This window comes from Triturus cristatus, chromosome 6, assembly GCF_964204655.1.
Source record: "Triturus cristatus chromosome 6, aTriCri1.1, whole genome shotgun sequence".
Classification (NCBI taxonomy): domain Eukaryota; kingdom Metazoa; phylum Chordata; class Amphibia; order Caudata; family Salamandridae; genus Triturus; species Triturus cristatus.
Genome location: NC_140589.1, coordinates 487661948 through 487685170, shown reverse-complemented (window position 1 = coordinate 487685170; position 23223 = coordinate 487661948).

The window sequence follows — 23223 nt, the reverse complement described above, 5'->3', positions numbered from 1 at the left end:
TGTACAGTAGCATATGTAGTACAGTGTTGCCCAGTGGAATGTAGGGATATAGACAGAAGTAATGTGTTTATAATTTGTTGCTTAGGGGTGCATAAGAAAGATGTTTTTTGTTTGAGGTGTTGTGACAGTTTAATTTTGTGAGTCAGAGAGCATGCACAGCTCTGGGATTGTTATGAAACGGCTGTGTTTCAAAGGCAGACTAACAGACTAAGATCACGTTTGTTTGCACCATTTAGTGCTGCAGGGATAAATATACACATATTTATATTTTAAGAAATCGACAGTAATAAACGTTGCACCTTTTGTTTCATTTTTTGTGCAGCAGTAAACTAAGCCTTCGATCCTGGACCTCCAATCTATAGATCACAGACCCAGAAGCAGCAGCAGCAAGCGCTTAGCATGGCTATCATGTCTGGAGATCTTAGCACACAAATTGCTAGAGACCGCCAGGGCAGGCAATGGCATTGCTCGTGGCAGTGGCCGAAATGAGTGTTGATGGACACGCAGCCCCGAGGCAATGAAAATACCGTCTGACAGATTATAAGATCACGATCAAAGTATTTTTCAACTGCCTGAGATGAATTAAAACACTTTAGGGCTTGACTAAGCCCACAGTGCAAGCTATGTTTTTGACACTTCGGCAACGAAACCCAATCCATGTATTCTCTAGGCACTGAAGATAAGCACTAATGAGGTCTGCAGTGCAGAGCGGGCAGAGCGCTCCATCAGTAATCTCTTTGCAAGGATATTTAATTCCACAAAGCAATGTTTGTTTGTTTTTTTATGGACGAGGAGGCTGAGAAATTTTTCCCATGAAACTGTGCATATAGATTCACGATACAAACCACAATCCTTTCATATGAAAGTATGAACTTGCAGCTAAAATCTTAACTACTCCTTGAAAACATTTTGCAAATTATTCTGATTTCTTGATGTGTTTTGCATTGGGCATAGTAAATATTGTTGGTGCTACTTCGCCTATCACAGAAAGATAATACTTTAAATATTAAAATGAACAATATTACCAACAGTTGCTGTTCGTGAGTACCAGATTTCAATAAGTTACATTTAACTCAAACGGTTACAGATTATTTTTTTGTTTTATAGTAATATGTTTTTTTTATTATATAGGAACCGTAAAAGCACACGGGCAGCCGTTTTTATTTCATATCTGAATAAAATAAAACAGGGCAATTTGTTCTCAAGTTAAATAACTGTTATAGCTCAATACTGCATCGTTAATAGTATGCATCTGTTTCAATTGTAGAAAGCTGCCCAAAATAGGTAGATACAGCTGCCTTTAGACAATGAGCGGCATCAAAAAACAATGTTATCTGGCACTATTTTATATGCTTTATGGTAAGTTAATGTAATGCTTGATGTGAACACCTTTCACTACCGTGCAATGAGAGCAGGTGTCTGGAGGTCGTAATGTGTAACTAGAATATTTGGGGCTTATTTATGAGCCCTTGCGTCACTTTTTGTGATGCACCAGCGGTGTAAAAAGTGAGCCTTGTTGCACCATATTTACAAAGTGACGCATCTACCTAGATGCATCACTTTGTAAACCCCTGCATCACATTATACCTGCGCCAGATATAATATATGCGGGGGGCGTTCCGACGCAAGAAAGGGTCGTAGAAGTGAAGCAATGAAATCTTTGAGCTTTCACTGCGTCACTTCTAGGACACAAATGCGTCAATATCTTACGCCTGCCTCACAGCAGGTGTAAGACTGACGCAGCCACATTTCACATGGTACTTGCCCATGTGTAATCATCCATTGCTGGAGTTGCGTCACTTTTGTGACAAACTCCAGCAATGCGTCATTTTTGCGCCTACAGATACGTCAGAAATACTGTTGAATCTGTAACTCCTTGCGACATGATGTGTCATACTGTAAATATGATGCATCATTGGTATCGCAAGGAGGGCACAATGAAAAGTGAGGCATCGCTGTTTTCTCGCAGCAATGCATCACTTTTCATAAACGAGGCCCTTTGTGCATATTTGTTGTGTGGATCTTTGTTGTGGTGATGTGTTCCGTTGTTTTGGTGCTGCCGTGTTTTCGTGCTGCACTAATACAATGTTGAGTTGTACTGCAGTTTTTATGCTACTTTCTGTTTGAATACATTTTATAGTGTTCTCAGTTTGTTTAATTGTATTGTTCTGTGGCAGTGCATATTAATTTTGAGTGTTTACTTTAGATATGTCAACAAATTGTACTAGGTCTTGAGACAAGCAGCCATTTAACACTGTCACTCGAAATTGCAACTTAACTTAGCGCTCCCAGTGCTCATTTTAAGTGACATTGATATGCTTTGAACAGTGACCAAAGTATTTCCTAATATGTAATTATGGGCCAGTTGCCTATGGGGCAAACAAAGTGATATTTTGGCCAGTCTCACGTCTAATTTAATATTGTTTCTACTAGAGATTCATCTCTATGTGTTTAAGGACAGGCTAAAGCTGTAGGAGAGTAGGATCTCCTTCACATGGTTAACCACACTTTCTGCTGCTGTAAAACTGTTTTTCAACTTTAGTCTGGCCGGGGACCTGCTGTTCAGGAACCCAGCCTAGCTACTTCCACTCTAAATTGATTCCATGTACCTTAGGTACATCACAGATTGGATTCTGAGGTGCCCTTACAAGTTCCTAGTATATGGTATACTATATACCCAGGGCATAGGCTACCCCAGAGGCCTCCCAGGGGCTGAAGTATGTATTATGCCACCTCTTGAAAGCCCTCCAAAGTGACATTGCAGGTCTGCTACTGCAGCCTGGGTAAGGTGGTGCATGCACCCCTTACTGAGATATAGGGTCACTATATCTCACCTATCACTGCACAGAGAAACCTATCAGTCACCCCTAAGGCATTCCTAATCAATCCTGAAGGCAGGGTGCTTGGTTATATGTGAGAGGGGGCCCAGGCATGAGCTGAGCTCCTCTGCAGCCTTCGGAATCTATCCTCCGGGGTTATCAGTAGTGCAGCCTGACCATGTACTCTAAAGTGCATTATAACTAAATGGTTAATGCTAACTTTGGACTGGCTGCACGTAAACATGTCATGTTTGGTCCCTGGCATCACAAAATGGATGCTGCAGCCCCAGACATGGGTCTGGCCTCCTGATGCTGACTGAAACTCCGGCAGGGGATGCCTGGACAATAGGTTTCCTGTCAAAGGGAGGCGTAACCACCTCCCAGACAGGCTGATGAGTATTGGGGCTGGGTGGGAGCACTCTCACAGTGCTTTGAAGGCCTGCACTGGGGGCACATTTGGTGTACCCATGCATAGTCCAGCTCAAACCAGTTCAGGGGCTTCCAGCCCCTGCTCTGGCGCGAAACTGGACATAGGAAATCGGTGTAGCCACCCCTTTTTCCAAACCCTCCCATAGGTGGGTCCCCTGAGTTAGTCCAACCCCTTTCTTAGGTATAAGTGAGGAACCCCTGCCAACAGGACTTTAGATATCCCTGGAAGAAACACTGCAACTGAATTCTGGAACTTAGATGTTCTACTCAAGATTAAAGGACTAAAGAAATCTCCCTTGGGGTCAAGGAGTGACTTCCCTGCTTGGCAGGCTCCAACGAATCATTTGCCAACTGCATCTCCGAAGCTCCCGATGGACTCTGAAGTATCTGCAGCCCAGATTTCCAGACTTCACAGAGGCCGACTCAAGTACCCAGCAAAGCTGAGACCCGCAGCTCTTGTGAGTAATGTGGATCCGGAACTCCTGGTCACCATGCACATTTGCAAGTGCATTGACTTCTCGACGTCTCTTGAATTCATGCTTTGGGTTACTTGTAGCCCCCACCTCGAGCAAAGAATCCACTGAAGATTGTTGGCCTAGTCACCTCGAGTGACCCGTGGGCTGCCATTTTGTGATTCCTCTTGAGGTCCCTTCGCGATCGCTGGTCCGTCGACTGGTGGGTCGCTGTGAAGGCAACTCTAATTTTCCTTGGGCTTCCCTGGTTGCTCCAGACGTGCCCTGACTCCCCACCAAGTGGTGAGTCCCTTAGACCTTGTTGGTCTGCACCGAAGCATCTTTCTCCTTTCTGCATGGGTTGCTATTGCCAAGGCTTGTTGTGTCCAATCCTGGCACCAACACTGCAGCACTTGACATCCTTCATGGGATAGCTCGAATCCAGCTCCTGGTTGTCCTTGACGCCTCCTGGTCCTCGTGGCTGAAGAGAGTCAAGCTTTACCTTCTTCACCTGAAATCACCCAACATCGGTGGGCATTCGCCTATCGTGCCCCTGGTCACTGGCTAGTGACCCAGACTCTGTCCCCACTGCTTTCAGGTTCTTCTTGACTTCGATCCAGGCTTCGATCTCTTCGGACACTTCTTTTCCAGCTCCTATTGACAACAAGGACATGACCCGACACCATTTGACACCTATGCACCCGGCTTCCCTGGGTGAGGTTACCCGAGTACTCCGATGCTCCCGTGGGTGTTGACCCTAGAACTTCCTAAGTCCAAAAGGGTTTGGTCCTAGCTCATCTCTAAGTGTCCCTAATCTTTAAAAATCTAACCAAGACTTTCCCCATAGAAGCTAATGGGAGCTAGCGGCTGTGTTCTCACACTGCACACGGCGCCCGTGGGTCCCCTGTGTCACTACCTTGGGTGGTTCCTTGGGGTCCCAGCGATTCTACAGGCTCTAGGCCTTGTGTCTAGTTAAGTTGTGGTTCTTATGCCACTATTTTAGTATATGGTTTGGCTCGCCCCAAGGGCCTGATGTGTATTTGTGCTATTTTACTGTAATATCTGAAGTGTAACATATGTGTTTTGACCTCTAGTCTCATAAAGAGACTAGTACGGTGTGTTTAGAAATAAAAACATATATTTTATATATATACCTGGTGTGGTTGCCTTTCATTTAGACATTCAAGAGATTATAGACTGGTAAAACAAGCTGCTTTACATTCCTTCAAAACTTAGCCTGAAGGCTGCTCTCCATAGCTACCACTAGGATAGCTTTCAATAAAGGTTGTCTTTAACCTATCATCAATAAGGGGTTGTTTGGACTGTGCAAGGTGCGCACTATAACTAGTGGACAGCATATTCCAGGCCAACTTCTCATAAAAGGTATATATTGCCTGTTAAGTCTACGCTCTTTTGGGGAATTTCCAGGGAAATGGTGGGTTTTTGTCTTTTTATAGTCTCAGCATTGAGTGCTAGAGGCTAGATTGTTTTATTGCATCACTGGTATATGGATCTTACCACGTTAGAGAGAGAGTAACACTTTTTCTTAGCTTCTTAAGCACAGTTCAAGGATAGAGGTCAAGTAATGTTTGTTTTATTGCCATTTCCTGGACCACATTTGCTGCACTTTTCTCGCTGCAGAGGCAAGGCATGGCGAAAGAATCTTGAACGTACTCAAAAGCGCAGGCCGCATCCCAAAGCACAGGTCTGTTCTACAGCGGTTTCCCAGCCCGCATTTGCTGCACTTTTCCTGTTGCTGAAGCTGGTGTGGGACTTCATCCCCCAGCTGACACGGGGCAAGGTGGGGCCAAACACTCCTAAACATGCTCAAAAGTGCAGGCCGCATGCTGCAGCGTAGAACTGGCCTGGGCCAAGACGGGCCCATCTTCACACCTCATCGCCCAAAAGACGCTAGCCTCTTTTGTTTAAGATTTACTGGTCACTGCTATCTGACACTATATCAGTCCGAGAGGAAATCCCTGATTCATGGAGTGGTGGGTGGAGATAATCTACAAAGAGGGCGATGCTTGTACCCCTTCTGACAATAGGCTTATTTCCTTATAGATAAATTGTAGAAAGTTTTTGCAAGACAGGTCCTCCTTATATCACTAAATTGGATAGAAAAATAACATATCTTGTCTCCGCTCCAAGCTTGCTGTCATACAACACTAGGACCTCTGATCAGGATTTCAGCTTTGCCCTTCTTTATTGGAAATATGCATTGCTGTTAAAACAAAGATTATGGGCCTCATGTAGGTAGCCAAATACCGGTCGGTAACGGCCGATTTTCGGTAAATATGCCGTTACCGACCGGTATTCAGACAAGTGAGATGTAGGAGTCCAAAAACGACTTTTCGGTAAATATGAGGCGGTAAATACCGAATCATATTTACCGAATTCTAAAATACCGAATCAGATTTACCGAATACATACTTAACGAATCGGTAAATATGAAGTGGTAAATATGAAGTGGTAAAAATTAAAATGACATGTAGGAACACTCGGTAATTAAGAAATCCAAGAAAATCGGTAAATAAGAGTAGGTAAATAACACGGATTGAAAGCAGGTGGTAACCATCAACAGTGCATATTAGCAATCCCAAAATGCAACAGCGTGGACAACATGGCCGCTATGTATGTCATTGCAAGGCGCCTACGTCTACAGGCAGCAGGACTGAGGGTTTGGCGACGGGAGGAACGCATCTACAGACAGCGCATCACACTATTCCACCTGACTGATGCTGAGATACATGAGAGGTACAGGCTACACCCCGAAACCATCATGGACTTAATCAGGGACCTTCACCCACTCCTGGACCAGCCAATAAGAAGGGCGCACGCCATACCCCCACATGTGCAGGTGCTCTGCAGCCTACATCTGCTGGCATCCGGCAGTTATCAGGTGGTGATAGCTGCGGTGGGTGGTGTATCCCAGAGTTGCCTGTCACGTTTCTTCAGGAAGTTCCTGGATGCCATGATGCAGAGAATGCACCACTACATCAGCTTCCCCAACACACAGGCTGCACTGCAGAAAACAAAAACAGACTTTTATCACATGGCACAGTTCCCCCATGTCATCGGCTGTATTGATGGTACACACATCCCAATCTGTCCACCAGCTGACACAGAGCACATCTACAGGAACAGGAAGTCCACCCACTCCATCAATGTGCAGGTGATCTGTGATGCAGGGAACATCATCACAGATATTGTTGCAAAGTTTCCTGGGAGCACCCACGACTCGTACATCTTCCAGAATAGTGGGATCTACACACGACTGAGTGCCGGAGAATTTGGAGAGGGATACCTGCTAGGTGAGTAACAGTGACGCCCCTTGCAACCTGCAAATCATAGTGGAAAGAGGCATGTGACTGATGTTTCCCTTCAACTCATATAGGCGACAGTGCATATGCATGCCGGTCATTCATCCTCACTCCCTACCTACACCCAGCAACCCAGAGTGAGAGACGATACAACGTGGCACACAAAACAACACGCAATGTGATGGAGCGCACGTTTGGACTACTGAAGAGCAGGTTCCGCTGCCTCCACAAGAGCGGAGGCGCACGCCAGTACACACCCATCACCTGCTGCAAGATTATTGCCACTTGTGCAATGCTGCACAACCTTGCCACGAAAAAAGGTACAGATGTGGAACTAACATATTTCGAGGACAACGAGGATGAGTCAGGCCAGCCACAGGGCAACGCAGCTAGAGTGCCAACTGCAATCGATGGGAGAGAGAGACGGGCAGAGATCACATGCAACTATTTCTGAGTAAGTAAGGGGACACAGCCAGTTGTGATTAGTCATGACGTGGTTTTAATGTGGCACCACGCCATGAACACATGAACAAGCCAATCTGGCAATATAACATCTATACAAGGAGTATGTCCAGGGTTACGTCACCCATTGGGAAGTGGCTAAGCAGGGCCACATCAATGTTTGCGCATACGCGCTGCAGTGGTGGATGGCACGGCCTGTGCATCCTCACTAGAGCCAACCCCAAGCCGCCTGCTGCTCCTGCGTGCTTCTGGGATGGGGGGTGTGATGCTGCTCCTGCTGCTGGTGTCGATGCTCTCCGCAGCATCCCCTGCAGCAGTTGTCGACGCCTGACTAGTCAATAGCACCCCTAGTGCACTTGTCACCTGCACCATCCCCCGAGACAGGTCGCTGCAGCAGTGTGTTAGGCCCTCCTGCATCGTCACAGAGCGCCGGCACAGTAGAGAAGTCGCAGTTGCCAGACGGTTGAGTGCCCTGTTGGTAGTGTCCCTTCTCTGCCGTTCCCGGCGCCGTGCCTCGATGTCAGCATCCAATTTGCTGCACAACTGGTGGACTGACTGGGACATGTCCCGAATGCCCGCAGCCATGCCGCTGATGTTATTGTCCATGTTGAGTAATGTAGTTTTCATTACCCGCATGTGCCTCTGGACTGTCATGACTGCCTTTGTTTGCAGGTGCTGTTGTTTCAACATTTGGCCCTCGAGACCCAAGAAGACACCATGGCCGTCAATGGGTGCTGGTGGACTCTGGACACGCGACCTGCGGCGCCCTCTTGCTCCCGTCTGTGCTGCCTGTGAGGTGTGGGGCACAGTGGCATGGCTCCCTTCCTGGGGCCTGGTGAGTTCTTCAGGGCCCATGCTGTCGTCTGACGAGGTGTCTAAGGCTCGTAGCCTGGCTGCTGGACGCCTCCTCATTCCCACACCTGCAAGCGGAGATGTGGCCGGTGAATCAAACATGAGTGGCGATGCTGGCTCTGGGTGAGGTGATGCTGGCTCTGGGTAAGGTGATGCTGGCTCTGGGTGAGGTGATGCTGGCTCTGGCTGCGGCGAGGCTGCCTGTGTTGGTGGTGCGGCTGCCAGTGGGCCTGCTCCCTGGTCTGAACTTGTGCTGGCTAGAGGTGATATTTGTGGCCGGTGTGCCGTCTCTCCTGCAGCATGCCCTGTCCTGCATGATGTCACATCTGTGGACAGAAATACAACATTGGCTCAGTGTCCCCGAAGGACTGCATTGAAAGCGTCACAATAAATAATTCCACATTCCAAAATGTCCTCTGTCTCCTTGTGCCTCGAGTGCGTGACATGCCTTGTTGCCCTGTAACATTTACGTCATGGTTGGTGTTTCCCTGACTACATCTCCCGGAATGCATTGCCTGTCTGCACTGACACGTGTGGACTGCAGTGTGATTCTCGTTTCACATTGGGGGATGTGGGATAGGGATAGGGGGTGCTACATTGCTGTGCTTTCGTCTTACCTTGTTGTGTGGCGGCTCTGGCAGAGCTGTCGGCGTCCCCAAGACCCACGACGCTCTCTTGCTCGATTGTGGCCCCCACCAGCTCCTCAAGTTCGGTGAGGGCAGGTGCCCTGTTGGTTCCACCTCCAGTCTGGCTGGCCTCCTTCTGGATGTCGCCCATCTTCCTCTTGGTTACAATCCTCAGGTCATACCAGCGCTTCTTTAGGACCTCTATGTCCCTGTGGGTCACTCCCACGGCATTCACATGGGCCTGGATGGCCAGCCATATGTTGCGCTTTTCAGCCTCAGGCACTTGCAGGGATTGCCTTCCAAACAGCTTCTGGTGCTGCTTCACCACCTCCTCCACCAGCACCTGGAGTTCCTTGGGGCTAAATTTCAGCTTCCTCCTCCTTTCCCCTCCGTCTTTCTGTGTTCTCTGGCTGGACATGATGTTCGTTTTCCCGCTCGCACAGGCACCGGCTCCCTGCCTCTCCTCTGCACTCCAAGCCTCTCCAGGGTCGGCTAATTATGTACACCTGCCTGGGTGTGGCCACTTCCTGGTTGGGTGGGCTGTGGTTGCACGGGATTAGCTGTTTCGTCAAGTCATGTGATTTTATTTACCGATTCCGTACATACCGATTCGGTATTTTCCGATTCGGTAAATACCACCTCGGTATTTTCCGATTCGGTAAATACCACCTCGGTATTTTCCGATTCGGTGAATTCCGATTCGTGATTACCGAATGTTACCGAATCGGTAACTGTTACCGAATTTTTACCTACATATAACTTACCGATTCTAATTTACCGATTCGGTACGGCTCGGTATTTAAGAAACGGTAAAATTTATTTACCTACATGAGGCCCTATATGTGACTTTGGTCGATCTCACAGCTGCATTTGATCTTGTTCCCCGGGAATATCTATGGAGAGTTTTAGTTGAAATGGGGGCTCAAGGGAATTTACTCAATTATATAACGAGGCTGCATGATAGAACCATGCTCAGATCTGCGGAGGTAGCAAGGGAGAGCTGACAGACCACATCCCAATCTTGAGAGGTGTGTGCCAGGGGTGCGTTCTTGCTCCCACCTTGTTTACATTATAATTAAATGATGTGGTGAATGAATTTATGGATTGCCAAAATGGCTCGCCCATCCTAAACGTTAAGAAGGTCCCCATGCTTCTTTTTGTGGACGACTCACTTTTAATTTCTAAAATCCCTATGAGACTCCAGCTCATAAATGATAAGTTTATGGATGTCTTTAGCTGAATGTGACATAAACTAAATAAATTGTGCTAGGGATTGGTGTCATCAGAGGTTTTACAGTGAGGGCAGGCAATGAACTCTTGGAAAGAGGTCACTGCTTCGATTATTTAGGAATCACATTTTCAGATACGTTTGAACCCCAACTTAACAAAAGTGTATTGGTAACTCAACATAGATCTAAGGCAATTGTACAGCTGCTCAAAAGAATGTGTTCTAGTTCCATATACCTTGCACTTGAAGTTGACCACTCCAAAGAGCACAGCACTGCACTTTTGGGGTGCTCAGGCATGGGGTTGAGTCAGTGACACCCAGACATTGGCTTTAGCAGAAAACAACTTTGTTAGATATCCTGTCTCAGTACCAGTAGTACTCCCCTTATTCTACTTTTATGACTTAGGTATTAACAGACTTTCAGATCTGGCATCACTGAAGCCCTTAGTTTATTGGGTACACTTCTGTTCTACACCGACGTTAACTGAATATAGGGATTATCTTGGGGAATTGGTGAACATTAATAATGATATGCAGTTTCATTGTCACAAACATGTATCTAGTTGGTTCAAAATGCCGAACGCGCATAGCGCGCTTTTCTTTATCGCCTGCTATCGCTGGAATATCTCGCCAAGCTAGTGCTGTATTACCAACGCTCAGTGCTATGGCGATAAATATTCCAGAGATAGCGGGGCAACTGGCCAAACATCGCCTAAAAAACAGCGATGTCCCTCCCAAAACGACAATGATCTTGGTGATAAGGCCCTATGGCCTTAAACCCATAATCCACCTCCCATGTTAGGTATGCCCAACACAGGAATTTAGCAGACGTTAAATTCCTGCGTTAGGCCAGAGGTAGCGCGATTATTATCATCGCTACCCCTCCTTACTAATATCGCAAAGCTGACTTTGCGATATTTTCCCATGATGTTTCTGTCAGACATGCCAACTTTGCATCTCATTAACGATGCGTAGCGAGTGGTGACAGAAACAGGAGATAAATCAAGGATACACGCGCTATCGCGTCCTTGTTTATAATGCGATAGAAGTATTGCCGCTTTTTGCCCGAAAACGGGCGCTAAAGCAGCTATAGATCTATCGCCAGCCTTAGATAATATGCCCCCAAGTTTTTTCTGAACTGTTTATGGTTAGATTGTCTGAGTAACCCTGATACCTTGCACCTTGTATATGTTGCACTCTCTGACATTGCACTGGCTGTTTTGCAAACTTAATGCACTTATATGACTGAGCACTTTAATACGTTCGGCAATGGCTTCCTCTCTCAGGCTTATAAATTAACTGCAGTAAATTTGTACAGTTTTATATTGCGTTGAGGAATATTAAACCTGGCTTTGTTTTAGATCAGCTAGTATGCAAACATAATGCTTGGCCACACCATTAGTGAATAATTCCTGGTTCTCGCATGAGAAGATTTTGTTGCATAATTATTATTAACAGCCAATTTAGGAGCAAATCTGAAATTTTGCATCGTGTACATTTTGCACTTTTTGAAATGGCACTGACAGATTGTTAAACTTAATGCACTTATATAACCTTGCACTTTAGCAAACCCTGAAATTTCTTCTTATTTCAGACGTATTGATCAGCTGTTTTAAGGATATGCTGTTTTTGAAATTATGACGAGGATTTATAAAAAAAAACCTTTTCATTAAAGTTATATTGATAAACACAGAAAGCCTTGCTCAAACTATTGTATGTTGACAGAAATAACGTATGTCAATGGACAGCATTAACCACTTCATCATTCTCCCCCTCCATTGCCTTGTTAACATGCGGTTGCAGTCTTAACATTTTAGACGAATATCTTACCCGATCGCTCGGAAATACAGAGTTGCAGATAAAACCTCGCTTTTCATTCCAGTGGCACTACGTTTTAGTCCATTTCTGGGGGCATCCATGGCCTTCAAAGACCATTTTTTTTACCAGCATGCACGGGTCCATATCTTGCTTCCAGACCTTACAGAACAATTTGGGGTTGTCTTATGAGAAGCCTCTTTTGCACAATTACAATTTACAACAATTTTTTTTTAAACTCTTATATTTACCATGTGGTTATCCTATATCAATCAATCAATCAATCATAGTACTTATAAAGCGTGCTATATACCCGTGAGGGTCTCAAGGCGCTGTCGGGGGGAGGAGGGGTGCTGCTACTGCTCAAAGAGCCAGGTCTTGAGGAGTCTTCTGAAGGTTAGCAGGTCTTGAGTCTGTCGTAGTTGGGTACGGAGGGTGTTCCAAGTTTTGGCGGCAAGGAAGGAGAAGGATCTGCCGCCAGAGGTTGTTCGTTGGATGCGGGGGACGGTGGCGAGGGAGAGGCGGCAGAGCGGAGCTGGCGGGTGGGGGTGTAGAAGCTGAGTCTGCTGTTGAGGTAGGCTGGTCCGGTGCTGTGGAGTGCTTTGTGAGCGTGGGTGAGCATTTTGAAGGTGATCCTCTTGTTGACGGGGAGCCAGTGAAGTTCTCTCAGGTGGGGGGTGATGTGGTTGCGGCGGGGGACGTTGAGGATCAGTCGGGCGGAGGCATTTTGAATGCGTTGCAGTCGTCACAGGTGTTTGGCCGGGATTCCTGCGTAGAGTGCGTTGCTGTAGTCCAACCTGCTGCTGACGAGGGCCTGTGTCACTGTTCTTCTTGTCTTGGTGGGGATCCACTTGTAGATCCTGTGGAGCATGCGGAGGGTGTTGTAGCAGGAGGAGGAGACGATGTTGATCTGTTTCGACTTGGAGAGGGAGGAGTCGAGGATGATTCCTAGGTTGCGTGCGTGGTCGGTGGGTGTCGGTGCTGTTCCCAGCGTGGTCAGCCACCAGGAGTCGTCCCAGGCTGAGGGGGTGGATACGAGGATGAGGACCTCCATCTTGTCCGAGTTCAGCTTCAGTCGGCTGCCTCTCATCCATTCGTGGAGGTTGGTTTGGCGTTGTGTGGGTCCTTGGTGAGGGAGAGGATGAGCTGGGTGTCGTCGGCATAGGAGATGATGTTGAGGTCGTGCTGGCGGGCGACGTGAGCGAGGGGGGCTATGTAGAAGCTGAACAGCGTCGGGCTGAGGGATGAGCCCTGGGGTACGTCGCAGATGATGTCGGTGGCTTCTCTTGGATTCCGGCTTCTTGGAGGCGTGTCTTTAGTGTAGGGTGGCAGACTGTATCGAAGGCGGCTAACAGGCCCAGGAGGATGAGGGCTGATGTTTCGCCATTGTCTAGTTGGATCCTGATGTCATCTGTGGCGGCGATGAGGGCTGTCTCAGTCCTGTGGTTTTTTCGGAAACCGGACTGGGATGGGTCTAGAATGTTGTTGTCCTCAAGGTAGCGGGTCAGTTGCGTGTTGACGATTTTTTCGATGACCTTCGCCGGGAACTGGAGCAGGGAGATGGGCTAGAAGTCTTTGAGGTCCTTGAGGTCCACCTTATTCTTCTTGAGAAGGGCGTTGATCTCGGCGTGCTTCCAGCTTTCCGGGAAATAGGCTGTCTCGAAGGAGATGTTGATTACTTTCCTTAGTTGGGGTGCGATGGCTGCGTCTGCTTTGTTGAATATGTGGTGCGGGCAGGGGTCTGACGGTGATCCTGAGTGGATGGAGTTCATGGTCTTGCATGTTTCGTCGTTGTTGACGTTGGTCCAGGTCAGGCGGTTGATGCGGGTGGTGTTTGAAGGGGGGGTGGGGTCTGATGATGTCGGGGTGGTCGTGGTGGTGTTGAAGCTGAGTGGATGTCGGCGATCTTGCGGTGGAAGAAGGTGGCCAGCGAGTCGCACAGTTCTTGTGAAGGTGGGATGTCGTTGGCGTTGGCGCTGGGGTTGGAGAGTTCCTTCACGATGCTGAAGAGCTCTTTGCTGTCGTGTGCGTTGTTGTCCAGTCGGGCTTTGAAGGAGGATCTCTTGGCTAATCTGATGAGCTGGTGATGTCTGCGGGTGGTGTCCTTGTGGGCTGCGTGGCTGTCCGGTGTTCGGTCGTGGAGCCATTTCTTCTCCATTTTCCTGCAGGCTCGTTTGGAAGTCTAGAGTTCGTCGGTGAACCAGGTGGCTTTCTTGCTGGAGTGGCTGTTGGAGGGTTTCTTGAGCGGGGCGAGGGTATTGGCGCAGTCGTTGATCCACTGTCTGAGGTTGCGGGCGGCGACGTCCGGGTTGGTGGGTTCGGTGGGTGGGTTCTGGGCGAGGGTGGTAGTTAGCTGGTCTTCTGTGATTTTGTTCCAGCATCGTCGGGGCAGCTGGTGGGTGTGGTGGTGTTTGGTGGGCTTCTTGTAGGTGAAATGGATGCAGCAGTGATCTGTCCAGTGGAGTTCGTGGGAGCTTGTGTAGAAGATGGGGTCAAGCGTGTGCCCAGCGGCATGGGTAGGAGTAGTGACGAGTTGTCTGAGGCCGAGTTTGGCGAGGTTGTCGATCAGGGTGGTGGAGTTGGCATTGTTGTTGTTCTCGAGGTGGAAGTTCAGGTCCCTGAGGAGGATGATGTCCGTGGAGGCGACTGCGTGGGTGCTGATGAGGTCGGCGATGGAGTCGCTGAATCATGATCGGGGTCCTGGGGGTCTGTAGACTAGTGTTCCTCTGAGGGTGGTGTTGGGGTCAGTGTGGATCCGGAAGTGCAGGTGTTCGGCGGTGCTGAGGGTGTCGTCTGAGTCGGTGGAGACCTTGAGGCTGGGCTTGTGGACGATGGCTATTCCTCCTCCGGTTCCGTTGGTGCGGTCTCTGCGGGCGATCTTGTAGCCGTCCAGGATGGCTATGGCGATGTCGGGGGCCAAGGAGTAATTCCACCAGGTCTTGGTCAGGAAGGCAACGTCTGGGGTGGAGGTGTCGAGCAGGTCCCAGAGCTCGACTGCGTGTTTGCATGCAGAGCACATGTTAAGGAGTATGCAGCTGAGGTGGTTGGGTCTGGTCCTTGGTGGTTTGGTGGCTCTGTCGCAGATGAAGCTGCAGGTGCGGCAGGAGAAGGGTCCGTGGGTGTGTTTCGGGCGGCCTGGAAGCAGCTGCCATCTCGGCCGGCGTTGAGTGCATGGAGGGTGCTTGCGTCGTATCGGAGTCTGGCGTTGTGGTGTTTGCGGGGGCTAGGGGTTCTGGCGCTTGGCGCGGTCTATGTGCGGACGGGCGCAGACGAGCTTGCCTCTGGCGCGCGGCACACCCGCTGCGCATGGCCGCACAGCAGCTGCCATAAGTAGGGAGGTGGGAGGGAGGCGCGGCTGTGAGGAGGGTTGGGGCAGAAAATGGGAGCGGGGGGCGGGGCCGCAGGGGAGGCAACGGCTGGAAAGGCAAAGGAACAGAAGGCAAGGGGGCGGGGCCGCAGGGGAGGCAGCGGCACGAGAAGGGACTGCGAAAAACCGGGTCAGAGGAGGACAGTAAGAAGTACAAAAAACAATACAGTGGCAAGGCAGACAATAATACAGGAACAGTTATACTACACAGTCAGAGCGTGTACCAGAGATGAAGATAGCAGCCCAGGGGGGCCTCCAACACACGAGCAATCAGCAGCAGCAGGCACAGGCGGCCGGCGCAGTCAGGTGGAGCTGCGCAGCGAGGGGAGTAACCTACCAGACCAGGGTCAAATATTGTGATTCATTTGTATTTTTACCTTGTATGCTTTGATGTTTATGTTAAGCGAATTAAGTACTTTGATGATGAGAAGTAATGTTGCAGGTGTATCCTTTTTAAATGACGTGTACATTGTGGGGGTCCTCTTCTGTTTCCTGACTGCTGCCTGCGAAGTCTCACCTGCAAGAAGCCCTCTGTGCAGTATTGGGAGTTTCCTGTTTGTATCATTTCCTTACTGCAGGGTCTCAAAAGTGTTGTTTCATGAAAAACACTGTACTGAATATTTCTGCAAGATGCTGAACACACACTGTGGCATCATCTTACCAATAAGGCTTTCAGAAATCTCGGCACATTTCTCAAACTTTCCTCGTTCTACATTTAGACTCACCTATGAGCAGCTTTCAACACAGGTTTCAGTGACAGGAAATAGGCTCTGTAACACAGATTTCGGCAGTCTTCAATAAAATCCAAGTAGCACCTGCTAGTGGGTTTCTGAGCTCAGTGAATTCAGTATAAGTGAAATGACTCATCAAAGTATACGGTTGTTCTTTGTGGCTTATAAGTAGTACAAAAATAGACTCAATGTTAATCGTGATCTATTTATTTTACTGTGCTTCACTCTGCAAATGCACCCACAGATATTACTTTACGCTGCCTTCTGATTTGTTAGAAACTGTAGTACATAATCACTCATAAAAATGTCTAAGATTTGTGCAGAAACACGTCTTGTCTGCAGAGCACTTTTTTGCCTGATTCCTTCTAATGTTTGCTTGTTAGGTCTACTGTGACAGCTTTAGCTCGCTGAAGCATTTTTATGCGAAATTAATAACAAATACATAGAGAGACTTTGGGTCAACTCTTCTCATCCTTCTCCTGTTTGAGTGTCATATTTCAGAGAACAAGACAGAATGCATAAAATGTTACGACACTGACAATTTTTTCTCCCCATCCCACAACCAGGCTTAGTTTTGTTCTTTCTGTACATATGTTCCTCTGTAATGTTCCGCTAAGCTAGTGTTCTCTGTCTGAATAGTTTCATTACTATGCTTGAGGCCATAAACCCTGGGGAATATTTATGAATATTGTGGTGAAGGGCAGAGCAGCAATTCACCTTGCTGTGCTGCCCTGATTCACAGTGAAAGGGCAGGAATGCACTGTATGTATCCAATATGGCACATTACAGTCCTTTTTCCTTGCAGTGGCACTGTGTTGGCACCCTAGCGCCAACACATGCTCCCTGGACCATGGTGCAAAGACCTGTGCTGTAGGCAGGATTATTTTGGTTCAGGAAGGGGCACCTTCTTGCAAAACAACAATCCTGAGAGGCTTTTTCTTCTTTCTATGTGTGCAGCAGAAAGTGGATAAAACAAGGAGTAATAAAGATATTTCTCCTCGTTACGTCTCTCCTGGAGAGATGTATCTTTTTGGCACATACCAAGGTTTATCTGTTCTCTGTAAACACCCATGCAACACCCATGAAAACACCTCTCTGGCGCAGAGTACTGCATCTCAGCGATGTTCGCTGCATTGCATTTTTTGAGATGGATGAAGCCATGCAGTCCCATGCAGGAAGGCTTTGCATGGCTTCATAAATCTTATTTTATATTTGCGTTACTCTTGCACCACGTTGCATGATGCAAGAGTGATGCAAAGGGGCTCATAAATATTTTCCCTAGTCTGCCAGCTATTACTCTCCCTATACATATTAAGCTGTTTTATATTTTATATTACCATCTTCCACTGAATTGTTTCTTGCCATGTTCTTGATTAATATATATTTCGTTTGTAATTGTTTCTGTACATTGAACTTGCCTGCTGGCAATGGATTACAAATCATAAACAAGCAAATGGGACAATAGGTCAGGTGTCCGCCATTTATTTATTGATGCTGTTATTCACATTCAGTAATCAGCGTATCTCATCAAAGGCAGGTGTGAGCTTTGGGACGCCAATTAGTTAGCATTTATTAGCTTTTACAATAAAAAATGCATTTCACATATAGGGCACAGTATTTTCTAAGTGATGCAAAGAAAGACAAAAAAGTGTTTTTTGTTTGAAGGGTGCATCACACGTTTGGGCCTATTACAATCCTCAAGCTGGAAGCCTTAAGACCGACATTGTCAGTTTCAATTCTGACCGACTGATTATGATTTAGCTGGTCGGAATTCAAACTAGCCGGTCATTCTGGCTGGCTTCCAATGGGCTCAAGGTGTCCGTCAGATAGTTGGAACTGGCCCGTAATCCAATCATATTGTGCACACATACTATTTCATTTGTGGACAAGTATGGTGATGTTGGATTTACTCATAACAATGTCACCTGTTTGTCAATGGTTGAGTTGCTCAAAATCCCACTATCTTCTATGTACTCCTTCCTGCTCTCTGTGAATGTGCCAATGAGAGGAAGAGGCAGAGGTTGGTGGCAGATAGTGCGCATCCGGAAACTATTGCTTGATGCAGTTCTTCCAGCTTTTGCTCCTCCTCCTGTCTTCTCTGTAGCTTCAGCTGTAGAGTATTCTTATTTGGTATTATTGTTTTCAGGCATGGCAACTCTTCTCCTGAATGAAAACCGACTTTCCAAACCTCCACAAAGAGCCTTGGGGGATATGTACTTGGAAGTGGCGAAGCATGTTGTTAGCCTCCTTGGCTTAACGACACTCTCCGCCACTCATGAAACGCAAGGCTGCACCATATTTACAAGAATGTGGTGCAGTCTTGCATTTCCCCCTGCTATGGTGCAAAGTTTAACAACTTAGCGCCAACGCAGGCAGCCTTGCACCAGAGTGCAAGGGTGTCTGTGTGGAGGGGAGGATTGTTTATGTGTAGGAAGGTGTCCCTTCCTGCAAATAAACAATCCTAAAATGCAGTTTTGTAACTTGCATGCATGCTGCTTCATGCAGCACACATGAAAGTTACAAAATGGCATTTTTTTAAAAGGTAAGTTTATGTACAGGAAGGAACACCTTCCTGCACATAAACAAACCATGGCATTTTGCTTTTACCATGTGTGCTGCACAAGGCAGCACACATGGAAAAAGTAAAAACGAGGAGAAATAATGCATTTCTCCTCTTTTCGCCAACTTAAGACCAGGATTCTCCCGGTCTTAATTGTTGTGCTGGCTCCTATGTACAACACCCTTGTACATAGGGGGAAGCGTCAAATACAATGGGTGTTGCGGTGAAACGCCTACCACTACACCCACTGCACGCCTCTTTCAAGCTACCCATAGTATGAAAGGGAGCCTTGTACATAAGGTGCTGCCCCATCACTACCACAACATCCGTATAAGTGACGTTGTGGTGGCGTTAGGGGCTTGTACATATGCCCCCCTTGTCTTTCTGATTAATCCCCTACACTCTAGTGGCAGCTGGCAATTTTGCCAGGGAGAGGGAAGAGGTCTGCACAAATATACACACTCACACCCGTGCATTCACACACACATGCACACACAGACACACACATACCCATTCACAACACTTACTAATACACACACATTCATGCATACACACATTGCTTCACCAAACATACATAAAAAACATAAAACATACCTTCACTGTAGAGAGTGAAGCCTCTGAGTTCCCATAAAGACTGGGACTGCTGACTGCTGCCTTCTCTCATTGACTGACCTCAGGTCAGCCAATGAGAGAAGGCAACAGTCCCTGACTCATCAGAGTGGGATGTGGTGAGTGAGGCTGCTAAACCCCTTCACCCCCTCTCTCTGACAAGTGTCACTAATTCACACTCGGCCCTCAGCACTTCAGGGCAAAAAACTGAGGCACCCAGGTACAAGGCAATCAGTGATGCTCCCCCTTATCATGAGGGGGAGAGTCTTGAGTCACTTTTGCCAGGTTGAGGCGGTCACACCCACAGGTCTATGAAATCTTCAACAAGGAAAAGTTCAGCTTAGGAAGTCAGGAGCATGCGCATTTAGAGCATGTCCAGCTCTTGGCTGCCTGATCTGTGCAAGAAGAGTGCCTGTCAGGCTGACCATTGCTGAGCCTGAGAGACATTCTTCTTGAAGAAAAAAAGGTAGAGTGCTTGGCCCTTCAGCCCAAATGGATGGGCGACTGCTGATACATGCATCGTAGCACTACTTTTAAAAGCTGATGACAATTCAAAATTACTAGATTCAGTTTCTATGAGAGAGAATTCTGCATAATAAGCATGAGCTGCAGTTCTGGCACTGAAGCTGTGAGTTTGTCAGTTAAAATGTCCCTCTGTTGGTGGTGTATTGACATATCCGGAGGAGTGCTGTGGCTTGTCTCAGGATCCTTACCGTTAAGCACAGTTGGCCTTGCAATGTAGAAGAAAACTATAAACTATATCCATGCAAAGAGATCCTTTTTTTATGACATGCACTGTATAGCCATCTTGTAGAAGGTCGTGCAGTGTACTAGCACATTTGCGGCAGCTATTATTATGAAGACATCTTTGACAGGGCTTCTGTTTTCCTTCACTTCTTTTCACACAAGAGTTAACAACCATTGACAGGGCTAATGGGTTTGATGTTTCTATTGCATTTAGTTTGCAAATGTGCATGCCATATCAATTTTAAACATACCGATTTTGCCAGTGCTCCGGGGTGTAGTGAAAAGCCAACTCAATTTGGGCTCCATGTTGATTCTTGAAGTGGCAGTTGTGAAATTTTAAAGCAATCATAAACTATGTCCAATATAGTGCCAACTTCACTGATCTAGAAGTGGTAATGCAATAATAAAGTATGAACAAAACAGTTCCACAATGGCCGTCACATTTATAATCTTTCAGTAAGTGGCCTGGATGTATGTGGTGAGCACTGGCAAACACATCAGATAAATCGGTGTTATAGGAAAAAGCGTTGAATTAAAGTGTACCTTTCAGATTTAAAATGTCCCCTCATGCATTTTCAATTTAAGCCAAAATGTAGATACACCAACATAGAGTATAAGAAACTGTGAGATTAAAATACTCCCGAGGACTTATTCAAAATGTAATTGACAGTGTTAGAAGTCAGTAGCAGAAGGTTCCAGATGTAGGCACTGACACAATTTCCATTTAAGTATGTATTGAGTATCAGATTTTCGTCATGAATGGTGCAAGCATAATTACAAATGAAAATTGAAATAGTATATTTCTAACAATTGACAAGTGACTGTGGTTGTTGAAAAGGAAAGTTTCTTTTTTATACATATTCATCATTTTATTAAATGGTTATGGTTATGTATTACAATTTGGTTTATGTTTAGTTTGGATTTTCTTTTTGTTTGACATTTTTTCTTGTTTTTTTCATAACATAATGTATCATTCTGTATGAGTTTTTGTGAAACAAATTATGTTTTGGTACTTTAAGTTGTGTGTTTGTTTATTTGGTAATTTTTTTAATGTTAAAACTTGCTTAAAAATATTTTTGCATATTCACAATTTCTAAAAAATAATTTGACATATTTGAATATTATAAGCACCATTTATTTATAACATACACAATTTTATAATTAGATATATAGAACTCTATATTTCTTTACATTTGTATACATTTTTTAAATATAATGTTTGCAATATAAAATATTTGTAATTTGGTACAACTACATGTAAAATACACATTTTCGAAAAAGTGTTGCAATTTCTTTTTCAATTTCAATTAAATATAGTTGCCATTTTTAAATAATGAACTTGTTTTATCCACCATTTTGGTTTTCAATATTTTTGTTAGTGTTGTTTCCATTATAAAACACAATATTACTGCAAACGTTATCTTGCAACAGACATTTTTTATTTTTAGATATTTTTATAGTTTGACATTTTTGCGCTCATTATTCAGCATTACAATCACGGCTTGTGGGCAGATCATGAGCTGAAAATGAAAAAGAATCTTTAAAATGAATGAAACCATGTTGTTAGCATGGTCTCTATGTACATTTTTAGAACATTTAGGAATAGTCATACAGAGGTCTAGATGCGAGCAGTCACAAAACCAGGACTCAAAAATGCTAGATCGGGTTGTAGGTCCAAAAACAATCTCTCAATGCAGTACTATTTTGTACCCAAAGAACCTAAGACTGTGCGCTTACAACTGCTTCAATAGTATTTAAGCTGATGGGTTGCGCCCAATTTTGACCATCCCACCTGAGATGTTAATGTGCTACATTGTATTTAGCACTGTAAGAACCTCTTTAAATGGAGCGCTGATAACAGTTTAAATGAGTCATAAATGCAGGTGTGTGTGAAAATTTCATAATCTGCCATAGCATAATTACCAAAAATGACCACAAAATGATGCTTAATTATACAAAATGCATCTTGCCTTCAAAAAAGTACCTGAACGGTTCGCTCGCATTTGCATTTGTAGTTTTGTATACAAGAATTACCACAATGGTTCCCTCAGGAAAAAAATCTACTTGAAAAGTTAAATGTACGGCTACTCAGATTCAAAATACTGTTGCTCATGTTAGGATTTGTAGTATCACACTAAAAAATTACCAGAACAGTCTGCTCAGGTAAATAATCTACCTTAAATGGTGTTCGCATTCAAAAATTACTTAAACTGTACAACTCACATTGAAATTTCTCGCCCAAAATTACGCGATCTGTCATAATGGAGTAATTTCTTTGATTTCACATGAATTTAATTGCTCAATATTATGAAAATTAGAGCAATTATGCTGGAGTAAAAATGTTGCCTAGATCAATTTAGCCGTTTACAGATGGAGCACTCATGTCATGCCGCCCTTTATTCACCTTGACGGCCAAAACTATTTGGGTGCCCAGGTCTTTTGGACAACCTCTTTTGCATAGCAGATTTGGGCACAGAAAGACTCTATATGCTTTCCATTCAGTTATTCATTCCTTCATTCATGCAGTCAAATGTTGTTCCACACTTTACTGCATGATAAAGCAAAACAAGAGCAAATGTTGCATACTACATACAAGCATGTGTATGTTACTTCTTTAAGATCAAACATTCTTTCCACTATTCCCTATTACTCAAGTAGTATAATTCTGTAAAGATCATTTGCCTGGGTTATGCACCAGTGGAAAGCTTAAGTAACAGAAATTTACTTTTTCTCTCAACCCTCCAACTGTCACATATCGATTGAATAAGCCCGATGAGGTGTGAAAACTGTTCCCAGAGCAGAGGCAGTGGCTTCAGTGTTAGGAGGTGTTTTTGCAGGAAGACCAGTTGGGTTGTTCAAAGGAACTTAATTTACCTCAAAGAGGGCTCCCCTGTCAAAAGCAGATGTCATATGACACCTGATCAGGCTCTTTCTTTGTTATCCCAGTCAGACAGGCACAAAACCCCATGGGGGAAATCTATCCCAAGAAATGGTTTAGAGAGGCCACAGAGGAGGGACTGCGTATTACCCTGGCCACACGCCTCGGTGTACAAGGCTCTGCACAAGGAAAGAAGGGTTTCGCCATCTTGGATTTTGTGAACGAGGGGTACTGTGCCATTGTTTGTTATAGGGCATGCAGCAACTGCTGCAAAAGGAGTTAGGGTCAACTCAGGGATCTGCTCCCCATTGGTTGTATAGGGAGG